The sequence below is a fragment of the Acinonyx jubatus genome, chromosome A3 (genome assembly GCF_027475565.1).
Source record: "Acinonyx jubatus isolate Ajub_Pintada_27869175 chromosome A3, VMU_Ajub_asm_v1.0, whole genome shotgun sequence".
Lineage (NCBI taxonomy): Eukaryota > Metazoa > Chordata > Mammalia > Carnivora > Felidae > Acinonyx > Acinonyx jubatus.
Genome location: NC_069388.1, coordinates 80129472 through 80151980, shown reverse-complemented (window position 1 = coordinate 80151980; position 22509 = coordinate 80129472). Strand labels below are relative to the sequence as shown.

At 37.8% G+C, this 22509-nt stretch overlaps 1 protein-coding gene across 2 annotated transcripts in view; it reads left to right on the top strand.

Annotated features, from left to right (window-relative positions):
* Positions 1–6555: 6555 nt before the first annotated feature.
* VPS54 (VPS54 subunit of GARP complex) overlaps positions 6556–22509 on the top strand; it is a 136941-nt gene continuing 120987 nt past the window's right edge. Inside the window, exon 1 of one of the 2 annotated variants that reach the window (XM_015070546.3) lies at positions 6556–6699. The gene's annotated coding sequence lies outside the window, so the exon portion shown is untranslated. Of the gene's footprint in view, positions 6700–7418; positions 7559–22509 lie in introns of those variants that run through there. The other variant, XM_027072352.2, reaches the window with a different exon arrangement.

Below are 22509 nucleotides of genomic sequence, written 5' to 3'. Positions count from 1 at the left end.
GCAGAAAAGTATATTGGGCAGGGTGTTGCAATGAGAAATATGGGTGTCATGGAATGTCTTCTTGAGAAGGTAAAATCTGAATAAAGGCCTGAAGGACGTGAGAGAGTTAGGTATTTGGACATTTGGGGGAGAAAAGCATTCCAGGCAGAGGAAAGAGCAAGTGCAAATGCTGTGAGCCAGGAGCATGCCTGCCATGTCCCAGAAGGAGCCCAATACGACTAGAAGAGAATAAGATTATGGGGAGAGCAGGAGGAGATAAAGTCAGAGAGGAAAGACTGGGATGACATCATCTATGACCTTGTAAGGACTTTATCTTTTACTATGAATGAGACAGAACCACTGGAGAGTTTCAAGCAGAAGAATGATATGATCTGACTTATGTTTTAGGAGGATCAAGCTCACTATTATGTTGAGAATAGATTGGTAGGGGCCAAAGGCTAGGAGACCTTGGGCATGATCCAGGCAGGTGGGATCATTGCATTAAACACTACAGAACTCCAAGAAACACCATTCACACTGCGGTCTCTGAATGGTGCTTCCTATAACGAGTGGTGTATAGTGTAGTTAGGGGCCCTGTAGGCAAGATGGCTTGGACCAGGATGGATGCAATGTGAGTGGAAAAAAAATGTTCAGTCAAGATGTATTTTGAAGGTAGAACTAATAAGATTTGCTGACATAGTAGATATGGGATATGAAAGACTCAAGTGTGATTTCAAGGTCATCCATTAATTTCATGAATTATTCATATTCATTATGCCAAATACCATTTACTAAGGGGAAGTAATTCACATTTCTTTTTTAATTCAGCAAGCATTTGTTGAAAACCTACTACATAGTATATCATCCCAGATTCTGCAGGAATATTTTTTAAGGTACAATTGCAGCAACAACAGAAAATCCTGCTCTGGAAATATTGTAACTTAGTTTGTTAGACAAGGCCTCTATAGTTAAAAGAACCAAATAAAACAATGGAGGAACCAATACTGTATACAGCAACATAAGAAAAAATATGACCATGGGATTAATAAAATGGTATGTGTATATGTGTGTATGTCTATGTGTGTGTGTATGTGTGTGTGTGTGTATATATACATATAACTACATATAACTATATGTAACTACATATAACCGTAACTATGACTATAGCTGTATACACACACACACACACACACACACACACACACACACAATTCGCCTCTAGGGAAACGGCCCAATTTGAAAATAATTTTACATTTGTCAGGATATGCCCATTTCTGATTGCTATACTCCTCTAATCTATTCAACAACGTTCACTATTTTCTGATAGTAACATGGCTCATGTGTTTCCTATTCAAAATGCTGGACTAGATATGCTGTGTAGTTGACTCCTGTTGCAGGAGGAAGTATATAAAAGGCTTCATGTGTAAGATAGGAATTACCTGTTTCATGTGCTCTTCTCTTGCTGATGTCTCTTGCTGTTGCATTGCTCATAGTTCGATTGAAAATTCACAATCTTACCTTGGCCCCTAGTTCCTATTTGTCCAATTTCTGACTTGCACATTTTCTTACCTTCTCACCACTAATCTTATTTGTGGCCCTTTGGCTTATGAGGATTTTTTAGATCTTGTGGTTTCTTGTGCCTCACCTCCTCCACCTCTTTCAAAGCCATGTATGGCCATGTTTCCTGTTCTGTGGTTTTCCTAAAAATAATGAGATAGTGAAAATTATAATAATGAGTATGATAGTTAACATTTTTAATATTGATTATGAGCTACACACTAAGCTATACTATTCAAGTACACTTAAATGTAATCCTCACAACACATCTATAATGTGGGTACTATCATTATCCCCTTAAGGAACTGAGCTTTAGAGAACTTAACATGCCTGAGGTTACTCATCTGGAAGTGGCAGAGCTAGGAGGCAAACCCAGAACCTATGAATACTATTATGCTACAATATGTCCTTTTGTACCATATGCATATTAAACATACAGAAGGAGAGAAAAGCCAATCCCAACAAAGTTCTCTATGTCTAATAATTATCTTTGTAATGTTATGGATTTATCATTTAAAAACTTTGCCCAGTTCAAGTTGGAGATAACATTTGTAATATAGTCCTATTTTAAAAGGCATTGATACTAGAGTTGGTTTTACATGGCCCTAGACCTAGGCGCGCGCGCACACACACACACACACACACATGCTGGACACAAGCCAAAAAAGTAGTCGTTGAAAGTAGAAATGCCAATGGGACTCAAAATAAAAAAGAGAGGAGGGAAAAGGAAGAAGGGTAACAGTAGTTATTGAGCATTTCATGTTATCAGTTATTGCATTAAAATGCTTATTTAATCCTTACAACAACTCTGCTATTACCCTCATTTTACATGGGAGAAAAAAGGTGAAGAGGTTATTACTCCTATTTGGCAGATGAAGAAATAAAGGACTAGAAACTGAGATCAAAATCATAGCTGAAGTGTCAAAGCTGAGTTTAAAACCCAGAGTTAGCTGAATTCCAAAGCCTATGGAAATAATTACTACAGGTGGAAGATAGATTCTAGGGTAACCAGCATGATTTCTACCTCCTGGTACTTACATCTTTGTGTAATGCCCTCTCCCTGCGTGTGGGTAAGCCTTGTGACTTGCTTCTAAACAACAGAATGTGGCAAAGATGATAGAATATCACTTTCTTGCTAGCAAACCCATTTTAGAGAGTATAGAGACACTCTTCACTGCTTTGATGAAGTAAGCAGCCATATTGTGAAAATATACATGACAATGAACTGCAGGTGGAGCTGAAGACAGCCTCCAGCCAGCAAGAAACTAGGGCTCTCAGTCCTACAACTGCAAGAAAAGGAATTCTGCTAACAATCTGAATGACCTTGAAAGCAGATTGTTCCCCAGTCAAGCTTCCAGATGAGAACATAGCCTGACTCATGCTTTAATTGAAGACTTATGAAGCAGAAGACCAAGCTAAGCTGTACTCAAACTACTGACTCACAAAAAATGTAATATAAAAAATATGTGTTATTGTAAACTGCTAAGTTTTGCTAATTTTTACACAGTAATAGAAAACTAATACACCACACTACCTTGGTTTTCTCTGTGCTTGCAGCACAGTAAATTCTTAGTAAATGGTAGTTGCTATTATTATGATAATCAAAATGGAAATTTGGAGTATCAGAGTCAAAGAAAAATGTAACAGGAAAATATAACAAAGTTAATTGTTACCAATGTAATTATGCAACTGATTTAGGAGATACAAATGATGGTATGTCAAAAACTTGTATATTACTCCCAACAATTATTGAATGTATTCTTATCACATGAAATATAAAATTTCTAGTGGTGCTTATATCCATGCATAGTTTTAATGTCTTACACCATACTCAAAGTAAATTGGGAAGTTTCCTACATTAAGATAGTCCTACTAGATATGAAGACATAGTACAACCTAGTTTAAGATTCCAGTTATATTGTTATAAATTGTGATTTTTAAACATCTAACATTTAAAAAATGTTTATTTATTTTGGGAGAGAGAGAGAGAGCACATAAGTGAGGAAGGGGCAGAGAGGGAATCTGAAGCAGGCTCCAGTCTCTGAGCTGTCAGCACAGAGCCCAACACAGGGCTCAAACCCACGCACGAACTGTGAGATCATGTTGGACTCAAACCCACCAACCGTGAGATCATGACCTGAGCTGAAGTCGGTTGCTCAACCAACTGAGCCACCCAGGTGCCCCTAAACATTATAACATTTTTAAATATTTGAATATGATAGAGAAAATAATTCAGGGCATTCGATCAAAAACCTAAACCATAATGAAACAAACTACTATCAGCATAATACTTTCAGTTCATGAGTGCATGTGGATTTTGCTTACCAAGGATAAAATATACTAAACATATGATGTAATTATACATATTTAACTATAGAGTAGGTTAGAGGACTGGAATGGGTTTCTATTTGATAGATTTAAGGTTTGCCATTGTGGGGAATAAAGAGAGGCTAGTGCTCATATCTAACTAAAATGCAAAATGATTTTTCTGATTGTTCCTTCTACCAATGCCCTCTTTCCCTTCTGTATTTATATTGGCATGTGAATGTATAGTTTCTGTCAAACATGTCATTAAAAATGGTGTTCACTGATTGAATAGACATGTTAACCTCACTACTGCTACACACACAAATATGCACTGAACATATAGTTAACATAAACATAAGCCTTTTATAGGTGTTACAGCAATCGAAAATTTTCTCACTCTCCCTTTAATGCGAATATATGACCCTAATGAACATAATAACTATTCATAAACCTTTTTAAGAAAATTTTTTAAAATTTAAAATTTTAATTTTTTTTTTCAACGTTTATTTATTTTTGGGACAGAGAGAGACAGAGCATGAACGGGGGAGGGGCAGAGAGAGAGGGAGACACAGAATCGGAAACAGGCTCCAGGCTCTGAGCCATTGCGGGGCTCGAACTCACGGACCGCGAGATCGTGACCTGGCTGAAGTCGGACGCTTAACCGACTGCGCCACCCAGGCGCCCCTAAAATTTTATTTTAGAAAGAGAAAGAGAAAAATCTTGCAAGTGGGGGAGGGGGCAGAGGGAAAGAGGCAAAGGGAGAGAGAGAGAATCTTAAGCAGACTTCACACTCAGTGTAGAGCCAAACACGGGGCTGGATCCCACAACCCTGGGATCATGACCTGAGCCGAAATCAAGTCTGCTGCTCAACTGACTGAAGTACCCAGGAGCCTCCATAATTCTTAATGGGTTTAATAAACACTGTGCTAAATATAGTGTTAGTAATACAGCAGCTAAATCTTTCTTCATCTTTTGAGGGCAATCATGATTTCTATCAGTTTTTCTTAATTTTCTGTCATCTGTGTTTTCTGGAAATGAACACTAATAATGTGTCTGTACACATTTATTATTATTTTTTTGTTTATTTTTTTAGCATTTATTTATTCTTGAGAGAGAGAGAGAGAGAGAGAGAGAGAGAGAGCATATGCAGGGGAGGGGCAGAGAGAGAGGGAGACACAGACTCCAAAGCAGACTCCAGGCTTGGAGCTGTCAGCACAGAGCCAGACATGGGGCTCAGACTCAGAGACCTTGAGATCATGACCTGAGGTGAAGTTGGATGCTTAACCGACTGAGCCACCCAGGCGCCCCTATACACATTTATGTGATTTGGCTTTTCTAATAATTGATTCAATGAAATCAATCATTTATAATGAATTGATTCAGTGAAATCATTTATTATGAATTGATTCAAGAGACAAGTGAATATATTAATTTGAAATTTATCTAACTTTAAATTACTGGTCCAGTTAACAGGTTATTTTCTTTTTGTTTTCTTTTGTTTTTGGCAAAGTTTATCATCAGCATTTACTTTTCTGTTTAGATTCATGATTATGAATTGTTCTGTGGCAAGGTAAAAGTCTTGTTAGATCCCTAAAAGAACTTAAGGACAATACTCAATGTGTATTTTCTTCCTATGGCATGTTATCTACAGATGGATAATGAGGAAAGCAAACCAGTTTGTCTTGTTCCAGTGTCTGGGAGACAACTCACGATTATTATTTAATCCAAGTGCCATCATGAGCAGTTTGGAATCTTTTTTGGAACAAAGTGGAGTATAATCGCAAATATTTTTTAAAAGGCCAAACTGCCAGGTTTAAGGCAGCTTTTGAACTGTTGTTGACTTCCTGAAACAGGTTCAAAATATGGGAAATTGCTAAATCTATTTCTTAGTGTAATCTATGAATCGACTCTAGATTTAAACTGAAATTATTTTCCTCTCTGGCATTGGATGAAATTTGGTGAAGCTTTCCTTAATATTTAATAATAAAAACTCATCTGGTTTTATAGGAGATTGGGGATTTAGAAGGATTTATTACTTTCTAGTTAAACTTATTTCACATTGGGGATTGATTTCTTACTCTCTTTACAAAATTGTAGAGAACTGAATTTAGAAAAACATAAGGTAAGAATTTCCTCTTAACTATTTTTGTTGCATCCTTCTCTTTTTTCCTGTCTCCCCCAACTTTATCTATTTAGTGGGTTAAATATTTCACAAAGTTATTTTTGCAGTTTTCAAAGTGACTTCTTGGAAACGAAACTTGCATCGACTTTTTTCAATCCCCAACTGTAAGAGCTACATTTTCACTTTTCATTTGTTAAAACAGACTGTCTTATAAATGCCTGAAACTTTGGTAGATATTTTTAGGCAAGCAATAGTTTCAAACTGGAAAGAAATCCTCCTAACACTAAGACATAAACACAAATGACTGAGAGCCCTTTTTTCTCTTTTTAAAAATATTCTAAAGCATTTCCTTTCTTGCTGATTTTTTTTTTTTTTGATTAAAATTGCAAGTCCTCAGATACCAGGTTGAATTGCATTATTGTTAAGAATCACAGTGAGAAGGTATTAACACACACGCACTTCCAGTATCTCAAAGAACAGAAATAACCGGTTTAAATGCCAGAGTAGTGTGATAGATGTCTGGTAGGAAGGCCAGGAACTAGGGGAAAACTTAGAGAAGTACGCGGTGGGGGAGGCATCAATGGAGAGACAGTGCGCTGTTTTCAGAGCACAGCGTGTTGTGGCGGAGAGGATGACCTTTAACCTTTAAAGGACATTTATTTGGGAAACTCTGAACAGCGTTCACTTTGAGGGGGCGAAAGGAGAGGTGGAATGTTGTGGCAGTATCTACTTTAGTAGGTCCAGGGTGGTTTAGGGATGTTTGGAGTCGGTTGGTCCGGGGGTTGGGCGAGGGCCATGTTGAGGGAACGCGGGCCAGTCCCAGGGAAGGCGGAAGCCGGCACCTGGATGCTCCGGAGAACAACTCGGGTGGGGGAAGGGTCGTGGAGAAAAGTAGAGTTCAGCGTTGGTTTCTGTCTTCGCGTGTAGGACGATCAGAAGAGGCGCAGAAGAGCCGCGCGGGGTGTTTCCCGCTCCGGGGGAACGCCGGCTGCACCCACGGCGCCCGCGCCGTGGCCCCTCTCCCGAGGCGGCGAGCGCTCCCCCCGGCCCGGGCCGCGGCCCTCCCGCCCCGGCGGAGGCGCGCGGTGGATTGTGGGCTGGGGGCTGCGGCGGCCTCGCGGCGGCCTCCGGCGCTGTCTCCGGGACCTAGCCCGGCCGAGCCGGGCCGGCGGGGTGAGGGGAAGCAGTGGAGCAGGGAGCAGAAGCGCTAGGGGTAGTGGTCGCGGCGCGGCGGCGGTGGCGGCGGCGGCGGCTCCTCTGGAGGCCGGGGATGTGGGAGAGGCGGTGGCAGCAGCGGCGGAGGCGGCGCTGCGGACCCGGGGGAAACTGCTGGCTGACAGGACACCCGGGAGAGACGTGAGGGAGCCGCCGCTGCCGCCTCTCACCCGCGAGCGGAGCTGGGCTCGGGAGGGCGGCCCTGTGCTCCCCCGGCCGACGGGCCTGCCGGCGCGGGGCGGGGGCGGGAGGCCGGGCTCCGGCCCGGCGGGGCTCCGGGCGGCGGCGGCCGCGGAGCAGCCTCGGCGCGACGTGGAGGGCTGGAGGCGGCGGCGATGCACTAGGCCTCGCTCTGGGGCGGCTGCCCGGGACCCGCAGGTAGGTGTCGGGCCGGCCCCACTTGATCCCCCCGGCGCTTCGCGGCCCACCCTCACCCCGACCTCCTGTGGAGAGAGGGCCTGAGACCCCACCCCTTGTGTCACCTCCCCGGCCCGAAGCGGACGGAGTTTCGGTCACAACTGACGGGCGCTGAAGCTTCCATTCTCTTCTCCGCCACCACCTCCTCTTCCTTTTCGCTCCCGCTCTGGGATCGGGGCGGTAGCTGCTCTCCCCACTTCAGTCGGCGGCCGCAAACGCCGCTGTCCCCCCTCTCGCCCCTGTCTGGGATCCGGGCTTTGGAACTTCCATCACCCTCCTTAGATGCTGCCCCGAAACTTTCCCTTTCTTTTCCCAGTAGGGCCTTTCAGCCTCCTTTTGAGCCTACTGGAATAATTTAAATATTAAAAAATTGTTTTTCTTCCTGGGGAAGGCTATCCCCCTTCCCCCATTAACTCGGTGTTTTGCAGTTTGGCGATTTAGCTCGCAGTAGTTTGTTCAGTAATTAATTTTCTTCAGTTCTGCTTCTTAACATCTGTGCATTGATACAAAAGCAGGCCTCCCCTGCCCTCCCATCGTTGACAAGGGAACTTTTGGCTGTACATTATAATTAACTACTTGGTCTGTCCATGTGTTGTGAGTTCAGGACGATATTTTTAGAATTTTGACTGACCTGGGGTTGCAAGTTTTGTTTTGTGTTAACTCGCCTTTAACCAGCTTTATTTTTTGTCCTTTATTGAGTGAGGCCCTCCTTACTTTCGAATAATTAAATTGTTTGCACTATTTGTTTTTTTGTTTTTAATTGGCTCTATTTCTGATTTGTCAAACCCCAGGGCGATCAATAGTAAATGATTACAAGGCAGATGATATCATGATATAGTATGCTGAGGAATGCGTTATTGTGGTTAACTTAAACTGCAGATTTTGATGGACATTCGAGTTGACTTTTATAAATCTGATAGTTCTAATTGGAAAAGTACTTTGAGAGCCTTGATGATTTCTAAGCAGTTTTGATGGAACAGATGGAATGATTGGGATTTGACTATATTTGTATTGCAGTCAGAGTCTGATTTCCTAGAAATGAGTATTACTTGATGGTTCATAGTGGTCATCATTGCTCATGATAGGTTTTGGTAAGAATGATCAATATGTGCAAATTTTGGGTGGTTGATAGTTGTGGTTTGGGGGATTAAATGTTTGCAGTTTTATTGTGATTTGGCTATTTTAAAATTATAATCTGGTAACTTAAGAATTACTACACTATGAGGACAGACCTTACAGTTGGAGGATCATTTTTAAAAGAAGTGAAAAATGTATTGATTTTCTTTGTAAAGAACGTATCACAGAACTGTAAAGACTTCACATTTTGTTGATGATATTTATATATTTTGTTTTTGTTACTTAGCATTTGGCTTTCTGAAATGTTTTCATTGTTTTTAAATTATCCAAAGTTTACTAAAAAAGATCAAATTTTCATGTTTTTCTGGAAAAGTTAAAATTTATTTCTGGGTAGGTATTAAGTTTTTATGTCAGAATTAAAATCAAATGTAACTCATGAAATGGCAAACTTCGCAGAATTTGTTCTTAATCACGTTCCTTTTTCTATCCATAAAAGTTGATTAAAATTCCTTTTTCCTGCTTCTAGCCTTTTACATCTTTGAGTAACACTCATTTAAAGGATGAAATTAAATGATTTATAGTATATTTACAGAGTTGTGAAACCATCATCATAATAAATTTTAGAACATTTTCATCACCCCAGAAAGAAACCTGGTCATTAACAATACTCCCCATTCCTCCTACCCCACCCCCAGACCTAGGCAACCACTAATCTTTCCATCTCAATATTTGCCTATTGTGATTCATTCATATAAGTAGGTTTTTGAAGTTTTTCTCTGAAAATCAACTTACATGTCTAAAATATTTTGAGTCTGAGAATAAGCAGCTGATCACTGGTGTTAATAACTGATGTTCTAAACAACTATTTGGTTGTATTCAGCATGAAGTATGGAGAAAGAAAAAAGCATAAATGGATTTTAGTGATCTGGTCAGCTGGGAGTCACGTAGAAGTTAAAGGAGTATTTTTGCCATTGAAGATTAGGATATCAGGGTTAGGAAAAAAACTTAAATGTCATCAGCTTGCTTCCTACTTGTTTCACAAATAGATGGCAGGAACCATATGAGGAAATCTGAAGAGTGGAAGCTTGAATCTCTAAGATTGTGGCTAAAGAACCACAGTGTGGCCATGTAAAGCAAGAAATGAGGATTTGCTAGTTAGAATTGTTTACGTTCTTTTATGTATGCATGTATTTGACATTTCACTAGCATTTACTCATTTTGGGATGGAGGGTTGTCAGGAGACTAATGCATCTGCAGAGATGAAATCCCTCTTACAAAATCCTCTAAAAATGCTTTAACCTAATGGAGGATGGCATATACTATAAGGTATCTTCTTGTACTTTTACCATCTTATTTTTAAAAAATTCTATTTTAAAAACAAAATTAATTAAAAATAAATTAAGATTGGGGTGCCTAGGTGGTTCAGTCGGTTGAGCATCTGACTCTTGATTTCCACTTGGGTCTTGATCCCAGGATGGTGGAGTCAAGCCTCACTTGCCCTCAGTTGGGGATTCTCTCCCTCTGCCTCCTTCCTCTGCTGTCTTGCTCACATGTGCTCTCTCTCTCTTGCTCTTTCTCAAAAACAAATTAAGATTAACAAGCCTGGTTGGAGGCCTTCTTTTTCAAAGACCTGGGGCCCTAACATCTAAACTAATGGTTCTCAAAAGAGGGTAAATTTACCCTCCAAGGGACATTTGGCAGTGTCTGGAAATGTTTTTCATTGTCACAACCGAAGGTGTGGTGCCATTGGCATATAGCCAGGAATGTTGCTGAATTTATAAATGCACAGGATACATCCTATGTTATCCTGCACACCCCTCTCCCCCAACAAAGAACAAAGAATAGCCACCCAAATGTCAGTAATGTTTTAAACCTGTGGTTTGTATTTTTCTGGCTAGTGTTCTCAACTCCTGCCAGGTGGGAAAATAACTCTCACTGGGTATATTAGATTAGCCCTTTAGGTCCTCAAGCAACTCTCTCTTTGCAGTTGAGGGCATATGAGGGAAAAATAAAAGGACATCTAACTATGACACAGTGCAGATATTCTTTAGTAAAAATTAGTAATTAGAAATAATTAGAATTAGATATTCTACAGTAAAAAATTTTTTACTGGAAATGGCAGATTTGTTTTACTGCAGATCTGAACTATTATGTTTTGAATTGTTCGTTACTGGTGCATAAGTTTTTGAGGGGTAGATTGGGCCCAGGTTGTGGAGTTTTTGAATGTGATAAACTTGATATATACCACTATCAAAGAATACATAAGGAGAGTGACCTATCGTATCTGAATTTTAGAAACATGATTCTAAAATTGAGTGAGGTTAGAACCAAAGAAGCTTTTGCTAGGAGATTCTCACAGCAGTCTAATCTGCAAATAAAATCCTGAACTAGATTACTCGCAATTAGAATGGAGAGCAAGGGATGGATGTGTGATGAATTTTGGAGGTAGAATCCATAGGACAGTCCACACTGGTATAGAAATTAAAGAATGTAGAGAGGTCAGGGAGTCAAGTTGGCTGTAGGGTTTCTAGTTTAGGAAACATAGATTATTGTGCCATTAACGGAGCTAGAGAAGGAATAAACTTTTGGCAGGTGGTGGCAGATAAAGATGGCATAAATAATAAATTTAAGTTTTGGCTATATTGAATTTTAGGTATCTTTGAGACTTGTAGGTGAAGATGCCTAGTAGGCAGTTAGAAATGTGGGTGTGGGACACTGAAAAGAGCTTATAACTGGAGAAAGATCTGAAATCTGTCTAGTTTTCTCTATCTCCACTACCATTATCGGAGTTCAGGCTATGGGCATCTCTCAGTGAGATTAAGCAAGTTTCCTATCTGGACTCTTCTAGTCTTAGTCTTCTCCATTGCATTCTCTGTGCTATAATCAGTGATTTTTCTGAAGGGAAAATCTGATTATATCATTTCTCATCATAAATTATTTCTGTGACTATTTTATCCTCATTATAAAATCCATATTCCTTATTCTTTTAATAGATTTGTAATTTCATTTAAGTTATTTTCCCAACTTACCTCTCTAGCCTTGTGACTCTCCCCTATTCCCTCCTCCCTCTGAATATATAATTTTCTCAGACATGTTGAATTATTTCCCGTTTCTGGCAGAAGGCTTCTTTTCCTGTCCAAGCCTTTGCAACATACTATTCCCTATTCCTGGAGTATTCTCTTTTTCTCATACTTCCTCCCCTCCGTTTATTTGGTCACTTCTACTTATCTTCACTTCTTTGTAAACTTTCATTGATTCATTATTTTTTATTATTACTGAAAAATTTTAAACCTGCAGAAAAGTCAAGAATAGTGAACACCTACACACACATAAACACTCGCCGCCCCCCCCCAATTTCTTTTGCCAAGTCTGAAAGTAGGCTGTAGATTTCATTACATTTCACCCCTAAATACTTAAGCATGCATCTCCCAATTACAGGGACATTCCCCTATATGATCACAATGCTGTTATGATACCTAAAAGTATCAACACTCAACAAGCTTATTAAACATACAGTCCATACCTAAATTTCTCCCATTTGTCCCAAAATTTTTTATAGCTGTTTTTTTCTCTACACTATTACAAGATTCAGTTAAGGTTCATGTATTGCATTTGGCTGGTATGTCTCTTTAGTCTCCTCCAATCCAGACTAGGCCCAGTGCCTCCCTCTTCTTTTTTGGTTTATCCTTTGAAAAATAGAGGCATTTGTGCTCGAGTTTATTCCATATTCTGAATTACTCTGTTTCTTCATGATTAGATTCTGATCAGATATTTCTGGCAAGAATACCACACAGATGATAGGTATTCCTACCACTTTATCACATCAGGAGGCACATAATGGTAGTCTGTCCCCCTGTTGGTGATTCCAGCTTTGATCATTTGGTAAGGGTAGGAACTGACAGATCTCTCTATTATTTTTTTAATAAATAACTGATAGGGTGATACTTCATGGCTATGTAAATATCCTTTTCCTAACATCCTTTTAAACCAATGGTTTTATCATCCATTAATGATCCTTCCTTGAGTCAGTCATTGCATTTGAGGATTACAAATGGTGATTTTTCTATTTCTCTTATTCTGTCTGCATTTATTACTTTTATTGGCTTTTGAGGGCAGTGAGGTCAGATTTGATGAAGACTGAATATAGGCAATTGAATTTAGAAATCAGGTCATTCCTCACCATTTCCAGAGCAGTGAGTGGTAAAGATGGAAGATTGTGCAGGAGGTAGACCCAAGAGAGAATAGAGGTTTGCCAGTGAAGGGGAGGCAAGAAGTAGCTCAAGGAGATAGAGCTGAGGGAAAAAACTTTAATTTAGCTCTTGAACTTTTTTTTTTTTTTTTTTTGATGGGCTGATGAGATAGGAGAGTCGGAATAATTAATACAACAGGGCTGGGATGAAGTGGGAAGAGGTGAAATCAAGAACAGTTGGTTGGAGAATTAACTCTGGACAAGAGTACACACCTGTATTGTCTATCAGAAGTTAGGAGTTGTGAGAATTAGGTACATTTGAATGTGGAGGGTAGAAGTCCTATCTGAGGCTTTTTTTTTTTTTTTTTTGGTATGAAGTAAAAAGAAAATTACTTTTTAAGCATGAGATACATGCAGGTAGGTAAACTAGGGGATATGAAGAGAGTGATGAAAGTTTTTTATAAATACTGTGGGGATTGGGGAAGATCAGTGTTTCAGTATAAATAAGTGAAAGGACTACTGAGCAGGGTCATATCTGAGATTGGAGTTTATACATTTATAATCTGCATGTTTTATCTAAATTTTCTCCACTGTTTTGCAGCCAGGAACAAAGCAAAGATAGATTGAAGATGGATGAGGGAGGAGAGAATTAAACCTGCAAGGGACACTGTTGAAGTAATTGACAGGGGATAAATCCAAGTCATTTTTGTTCCTTTTAAGAATATATTAATATATAATTTCTTCTAACAGATATTTTTAAGGTAGGGTAAATTATACAGATTTTATTTTCAATCTACTCTTCTTGTGTAGACATTTTAATATGTCTTATGGTTTACACATTTAAGATATATGCATTACCCAGTAACTTTAAATTAGTGATTTTAGAATTTATTTGCTAATCTTTGGCTGAGACACCAAGAACAGAATACCAACATTTTAATCTGATTCACTTTGACAAAAATTTCACTAGTAATATAGTCATATCAATGGCCCAAAGGAGTAAAATAAGGCATCTAAGTTATATTTGGTTCCCACTGAATTTTTTACATGCTAGAGGCAGATTTTATCATAGTACAGTTTTATCATTCAATTTCGGCCTGTGATGCTTAGTTAGTTTCAGTGGCTGCCCTATTATGTTTTTTGGTGAATGTGCGAGGGAAAAAAGACATTGCTTTCATTTTGAGTAACATCTAGACTTAAAAAATATATATAGTGTTTTGAGGATATTTATGATTTTTATTCCAGATAAGGATGTCATACATGAAATATCACTTATTTTTAAATATTTAAATTTAATATTACAAATAGTTATAGTTTTTATCGTTGTAGCCATGATTATCTCTTATTGTTCCTTCTTGTCACTAGGTTGAAAGTAAATGAGGAACATAAGGAAGCACATGTATTCAGTTTCCTCCAAGACACGGCCTTATAAATGTCAAATGGGAATATAAGGAAAAAGCAGATTAGTGCAACTTTGTTCTTATTTTCTGGGTTCACTTTAGCTTCTTCCATGCTCCTTTAATACCCAAAATGAATAGACAAGTACTTATTTATGAGGGAGCCTTAATTTGTTAATTATTTCTTGAAAGCCCACATCTTTCCGTTTAAATTTTAGCTTTATTGTTGAGATCGTTGTGGTTAAAAAATTTTAAGTACTTTAAAAAACTATGATTAAACTAGATTTGGTCAGGTGACGAATCGTATACTTAAATAGTGTAGAAGTATATTGTCATTTGTGTCTAGGTTGTATGAAAGAAGACTATCTATAACATTTACCAGAAATTGGCTCCTAAAATTCCAAAAGCGTTGTGGAAAATATTTCTTAGAATGTGAGATATTTGAGATATTTTAGATTACTATGATTTAAAAAATAGTCTGTACTGATTTCTGTCATTGATCTTTGGTAGGACATTACAGTATTTTTTTTTTTCCTTGTTTGTGTCAGTACATCTAAATTTAGGGAAATCAAGTTTGCTTTTAGAAAAAATAGGATTGAGTATAGATTTTTTTTCTTTTTTTACTAAACTCAAACCCAAAATTGTATCACAAAATACTACCTCTGTCCAGCTCCAGTGTAAAAAAACTTCCCACTATATCTTCTCAAATTACAAATAGACATTTTATAAACGTTCATTAATAAGTTCATTTATTACTTAGAATTCACAACACATTTCTTGTTGAAAGTGTTGAACTGATGGCCTATAGTAGATTATGTATCCCAAGTTGCAGCTCCAGAATTATCCCTTTGCTAAGAAAAATATAGTGAATTATACGATGAAAATGTGTCTTTTTCCTTGAGGAATTGTTTTCTAGTAGTGCCAGTTTTATAAAGTTCTTTGAACCTAAAACTGCTGTAAAAAGTCAAGCCTTTAAAAAAATGTTATCACAAACAGATGTTAACTATTGCTATCATTTTTAATATAAGATGGATATAAATATTTGTTAGTGTAAGTAATTTTTATTGGATCAATATTGATAGATAAGATAAGGAAAAAAAGAAGAAAGTACTGGGTGCATGAAATAGATGAGAGGCAGTAGTGAAAGAATTTAGGTTTTGTTTGTTTTGTTTTTGGAGAAGCAGTATGGTTTAGAGATAGAGGCATGGAATTTAGAATCGGATCTGAGTGCAAATCCCATATTCACAATTAACTAGCTAAATGGACTGAAACCAATTATTATTGAACCTGTTTCTTCATCCACATAATGGGTATTCATTCATTCACTGATTCATTTCAGACGTGTTTTTCTAGCAAGCAGTTATGGACTATACAGTGTCTAGTCAAATAGTAGTGATAATAATTCTTTCTTTCCATTGCTTCCCTTTCCCTTCTTTCATTGATAACTAGTGGGGGGAGTGAGGCATTCCAGGTTTGCCCAAGTCCCAGCTGATTCTGCTCCTCCCACCTTTGCTTAAGGGCATTAGGTAGAGGAGTAGGATGTAGTGCAATTTTTCTGGATCAGCTTGCTCATTTTCTGTTGCCTGACAAAGTCCTGCCTTTCTCAAGGTGGGGCATAGTGTAAAGTGCCTCATAGTCCCTGGGAGTGATTTTTGTCTCTGCCTTCACCGCCACACCCCAAATCCCTGTGTTTATCTAACTCTTCTTTCTCCCTCCATCTTCTTGGCCCTAGTACCTTTTCCTGTTCCTTTTTAATCTCACCCTTCAGTTGGTTTCTTGCTGTTTGCCTACATATATGCTCAGGTCTCCGGGACCTAAAAAAATGTGCCCCAACCACTGTCCTAATATTATTCTAATACTGTATCCTTTCTTTCTAAAATTTTTTTAATGTTTATTTACTTTTGAGAGAGAGAGAGAGAGAGAGACAGAGCTTGAGTGGGGGAGGGGCAGAGAGAGAGAGGGAGACAGAATCTGAAGCAGGCTCCAGGCTCTGAGATGTCAGTACAGAGCCCCATGTGGGGCTCAAATCCACGAACTGTGAGAGCATCACCTGAGCCCAAGTCGGTCGCTCAAGCTCAACTGACTGAGCCACCCAGGCACCCCTAATTCAGTATCCTTTCTGAAGTTAGTAACCTTGACCTCTCTCTCTGCATCATGTTCACACTACTGTTCACACTTTGCTATTGGACACTTCTCCCTTGTTTCTGTAAGGATGGTATTTCTGATTGCTTTCTTCCTTTCCTGATAAATGTATTTGGTCTACCCCTTTCTACCCATTTCTCTGAGCTCTCATTAGCCATCTTTTTTTTTTTTTTTTTTGTATTTGTGATATTACTTTCCTATGACTAGAAGTATTTTCTCTTACTCCTGTAATGTAATTGAACTGGAGACAGCAATGGAAAATTCATGGAGGCAGGGTTCTGTACACTACATGAAAGAATTTTCTTCCTAAAGCAATCATAATTATTTTACAGTAATAATCTGCTTTTGAAGTAGTCGCTTCTCCACTATTGAAGGTTTTCAAGTGAAGGCAAGACCCCATGTAGAAAAGATTCCTATATTAGGTAAAAGTTGAGCTAGATGGTCTTTCAAAGTTCCCTCCAACTCAGAGATTGTAATTTTTATCTCATCCACTCTACTCCCATAGATTCAACTTTGACCTTTATTCAGATGTCTTCTAAATCATTATTTCTAGCCTCTCTGCCTTCTCTCCCTCATCGTTCCTCTCTTGCACAGTTTTTGTCATCAAACTTGTTGCTTCTGTTCTAGGCCACACCTTTTCTAGTTTCAACATCATTTTCCAATATTATTTTTTTCTCTCTTTTTACTAGCATAGCTTTGAGGATCACTGTTCTATTGTTTAGTTTAGTTTAGTTATTGTTTACTTTTCTGATAGTAAATTATATCTGCTCATATTATTTTGCTGCCTCCTCTCCCCCCCCCCAAACTAGGGACACTCAAGCAAAGGACACCAATAGAGGAGGCTCAGGGTCCTAAAGTTTAAATTGATTATAAAACTTTGTATGACACAGTCCAAATATTAATACTTAAGATGTTTGTAATAATAAATAGTAGTAAAGTTGTTTATTGAATGTCTACTGTGTGCCAAGTATTGTGCCATGAGCTTACATAGGTTATGTAAATTATATTCCATTTAAATTTTATAACATTGCTATGTGGAAGATACTGTTGTTGTTCCATTTTAAAAATGAGAAAACTAAGGTCACACAACTAATAAGTGATAGATACCTAACTCACTTTATGGCCAGTTTTCTTAAGTATATTATATATACTATGTTTCAAGAATGTAGAGAATCTAGAATAAAATTTTAGAAAGTCACATAATGTATGCAAAGAAGAGAATGTATTTTTGATTTTGTATGTTTTTAGATTGTTGAAATGAATATGAACTTATATGAGACATTGTTAGCGGCTTATTTGTGCTTATTACTTCTTTATCCATGATATTGTTCATTCATTCATTGAATATTCATGCATTTTACTGATTGCCTAGACTCTGCTGAGTGTGGCATAGGAAGGTGAATGAAACAAGTAAGTTTTCAGTATAGTGGGGGAGACAAAATTAACAGGTAAATAATCGGTTATAATTGGAGCAAGTACTAAAAAGATCACGCTATAATGCTAGTGATCGAGAATAATGGAGTGTGTGTGTGTGTGTTTGGATGGGGGAAGAGAAGGGAGAGGATGTGCTTAGATACAGTGGTCAGGAAAGGTTTGTTATAATAACCACTGTTTTGTTGTATACCTTTTTATACATTATGTGTATGTAGAGAGAGTTATGTAAAGTTTTTATATCAAATGTGATTATATATTCTGTTTTGTAATCTCATAATTAAGTCTCTTGAAACAATAGCCATTGTTTTTTAATTTCCCCTCCTGTTCCACTCCAGCTTCTGCAGTCTGGCTTCTGTGCCCACTGTTGAACTTGACATTGTTTCTGATGTAACTGGTCACTGCCTAATTGCCAAATCTAAATGATGGTTTTTCCCCCCTTATTTATTTGTGAATTCTCAATTGATATTTCTCCCACCTTCTTGGATGTTCCTTCTTTATCACAAGCTTTCCTTTATATCTTTCTTTCTTCGGAAATGTTCAAGTCCTCTTAGGTTCTGTACTTGGCCCTCCTTACTGATATCTTATAGAGTGATGGATTTAACACCAGTGTCTTTAAGTCTGTAATGACTCACTAGTCTTGTGGATCAAGTCCAAAATCCTTTGTAAGGTTTCACCCAGCCTAAGGATTCTTCATTTTTTTAATAGAAGGAAAAAAGGAATGAACCTTTATTAATACTTATTGTAAGAATTGATATTAGCACCTTCAGTCAGTTCATATGTTCATTTATCTTATGATCATCTTTATTTTAACTCAGTGGTTATCACTTGGGGTGATTTTGTTTTCTCCCTTCTTTTCTCCACCTCAGCATATTTGGCTTTGTGTAGACACGTTTTTGGTTGTCATAACTGTATATGTGGCAGGGGAGGGTACTATTGGCATCAAGTGAATAGAGGCCAAGAATACATCTGAAGATCCTAAAATGCATAGACGGAAAACACCCAATAACAAAGAATTACTCAGCTCAAAATGTCAGTAGTGCCATGGTCAAAAGAAACCTGCTTTAACTGGATTTTAAGTGTTTCCTTTAATTATGAATGTAGATAACCCTTCATAGGGATATTAGCACTGCCTGTAACTTTGTCACTAGTAGAAATTTCAAATATTTTCATGTCACATTAATGTGTTGCAGATACCTTGAAATATTTAAGCTCAATTATTGCTTAGAAATTAAGATAGATTTGCATTAAGTGAGAAGCAAAAAATTACTGTATTACATTTTAAAAAGTTTATCTCAGTATAGTTGTCCATTGTAATCTAATGTATTTTATGCATTATAAACTAAATTATTCTGGGAAGGTGTCTGTAGACTTCACCAGACTGCCAAGGAATCCATAGGATAGAAAAGCTTAACTCCTGGTGCAGAGGCTTAAATATTTTTGGTGAGAATGCTTCAGAGGTGATGATGTTTATTTTATATTGTCATTTCATGACTCATAATATTAAGTTGTCATACTATTGTCAATGATGCCAAGTTTGATGACTTAGTTAAGGTAGTGACAACCAGATTTTAAAGATACATTTTCCCCTTTGCATTGCTTAGTAATCTGTGGGGTAATACTTTGGCACAAGATGAGTGTTCTGAATGTGAACAACCTTTCACCTAGTAGCTTTAGCATACATCGATGATTATTGCCTGAATTGGTTTATACCTTAGGGTTACAACTAATTCAGTTCCTCCTTCTACATTTATTACTGGCTTTGTTCTGTAAAGAAGAGATTTCCTTTCCTCATCCCACTCCACCCACTTTTCCTCATGTCTTTTTCTTCCCCTAAGTATCACTGTATATTCATTAATTTTTATTTAGCCAATATGTTACACTCAAGTAAGTTTCTTTTCCTTTTTTTTTTTTTTTGGAGTGCTCAAATTGTCCCGCAAGTGGCATTTGAGCACCCTTTTTACTTGGTCCTTTGTCCTTTTGACAGATCCTTCTGGTCTTTGAGCATTTACTTGCTTTCTGACGCAAGAGTTCTCAGGATCAACTTTTTTTTTTTTCCCCTGTGCTCCAGGTCTGAACTCAGATATTTCTTCAGTGAACCGTGGTTTCTTTGTGAAGATGGTATAGTTTTCACTTATTACTTGAAAGTAGAGCATACCTGTGAAATCTTTTGTAAAACTGAAATAGTGTAAAGCAGAGAAACACTTACCATTAATTTTTATGGGAAAATGTTTGAACGTTCCCAGACCCCAAAAATGACATGTTTTAGGCTTCTCCTATTTCTTAAGACACGTATTACCAATGGTTGCCTAGAATAAATTGAGAAAAAGCACAGATACTAAGATACACGGTTCAAAGCTACGGTAGCTTGTTTGTGAGGTGCTGAGTGTAATTTCAGGGAGGTAGTTTGGCAGTGCTACACTTGCTGCTTTGGGTGTGTCCTGCCTCTGTGATGGCTTGCTGCAAACGCTGAATGCGGTTTTTGCCTCTCACCTTTTTAAAGAAAAGCAAAAATCCTCTTTGGATTTCTTTTGGTTAGTGAAAACAGGTGCTAATGTAGGTCTTTAGTAAAAGCAGACTGGCATAATGCAAACTTTGGAAAAACAGTGTGTACCTACATTTAGAAACCAGTCCGAGCCCTTTGTATGCTCTGTGCTTCTGGAGTGACATTGTTTTAGGAACTTTTAATAGAAGCTTTTAACCTAACTTGTAACATAAAAAGATACTTTGAGCTATAAAAGAAAGACAATCACATGTTTCTTTTTTTTTTTTTAATATGAAATTTATTGTCAAATTGGTTTCCATACTACACCCAATGCTCGTCGCAACAGGTGCCCTCCTCAATGCCCATCACCCACTTTCCCCTCCTCCCACCCCCCCATCAACCCTCAGTTTATTCTCAGTTTTTAAGAGTCTTTTCTGGTTTGCCTCCTTCCCTCTCTGTAACTTTTTTTTTCCCCTTCCTCTCCCCCATGGTCTTCTGTTAAGTTTCTCAGGATCCACATAAGAGTGAAAATATATGGTATCTGTCTTTCTCTCTATGACTTGTTTCACTTAGCATAACACTCTCCAGTTCCATCCACATTGCTACAAAAGGCCATATTTTATTCTTTCTCATTGCCACGTAGTATTCCATTGTGTGTATAAACCACAACTTCTTTATCCATTCATCAGTTGATGGACATTTAGGCTCTTTCCATAATTTGGGTATTATTGAAAGTGCTGCTGTAAACATTGGGGTACAAGTGCCCCTATGCATCAGCGCTCCTGTACACATGTTTCTGATCTTACTCATCCTTACAAATTCTTTTGTAATGAATGAGACTGTTTCTTTCCTTATCAACTCATACCCATGCTCTTATCTATTCACTTAAGGATTATCAGTAGCTGTCTAACTAACATCTCTCTTCTGATCTGTTCTACATATTACCCATTTAATCCATCGCTAAAGTATTTATTATATATCTATCTGTGGGCCAGGAATTGTGTTAGGCACATAGAATACACAGGAAAATGGAAACATCAAGAGGTTCATAGTCTAATGGAGAAGGCCTATATAAAGACCAAATTTTCAGTATGGTTGTTGCAAAAATAGAAATACATAAAGGGTGACTTAAGTGTGAGAAACCAAAGAAGGCTTCAAGAGAATATAATAGTTGAGTATGGTATTGATATAATTATGAAAAGATGATTGTGTAAAGAATGGTGGAGTGATTTACAGATTCTCATTGTAGGTGACCGCTGATTAAATGCCAAATTTGTTTCTAGATGTAAAGTGGAAGTATTAGAAATCAGAGGTTACCTGCATTTAGTGCATAGAGCTTTCTTTTTCTCTGTATTCTGTGTTTTTTGTTATTGTTTTTGCTAGTTTTTTTTTTTTTTTTTTTCTGGATAGACAAACTATTCTTAGGTTACACTGAAACTTTCTTACTAGGATGCCTCATCATTTCTGTTCTTTAGCTTTTCAATGAAAGATTATTTTTTTTTGCTGAAGTTGTTTGGTTTAGAGGCCACAGGGATTTGGTGTATTTGTTTATGCATCCATGCCTTATGAATAAATCCACAATATTTTATTACTAGTGATTGCACATACTAAGTATCTGCATCATACTTATGTGGCCATTAATACAACGTTTGGTTCTTACTGTGGGGAAATCTTAATAAACTCAGGATGATTGAAAGAAATGGAGAGACAAATGGTTTGAAATTGGGACTCCCCTATATAGGCAGTCCCCTAATTTTACATACTCTCTTTATAGTTAGAGATGTTCCCCCATTTCATAAGAAGAATTAGAAGTGTAGGAAAACAAACAAACAAAACCTACATATGTGTCCCAGTTCAGAATCTTTAAAGAGTAAATAAGGCACCACTCCCCCACCACCTCAGATACTGAAATAACTTATAGGAGTCTAGAAATTTTTTCTAGACTAGTTTAGTCTCCATCTCCTCAAGTATTTCTGGCTTCCTGAGATGGCGCTTAGGATTTCTTTTTGCTGTTAAAACAACATGATGGTAAATAGTATAAATTGAAATAGTAGTGTGCTATCAATCAGTATTTGATTTATCTGACACCAAGCAATGGGCAATCAATATAAATACATTTTCCATATATTTGTAGCTTACCTCTACAAATGTCAAAATGTCTTTAATTTAGCCATTTTATTTGATGAAATTA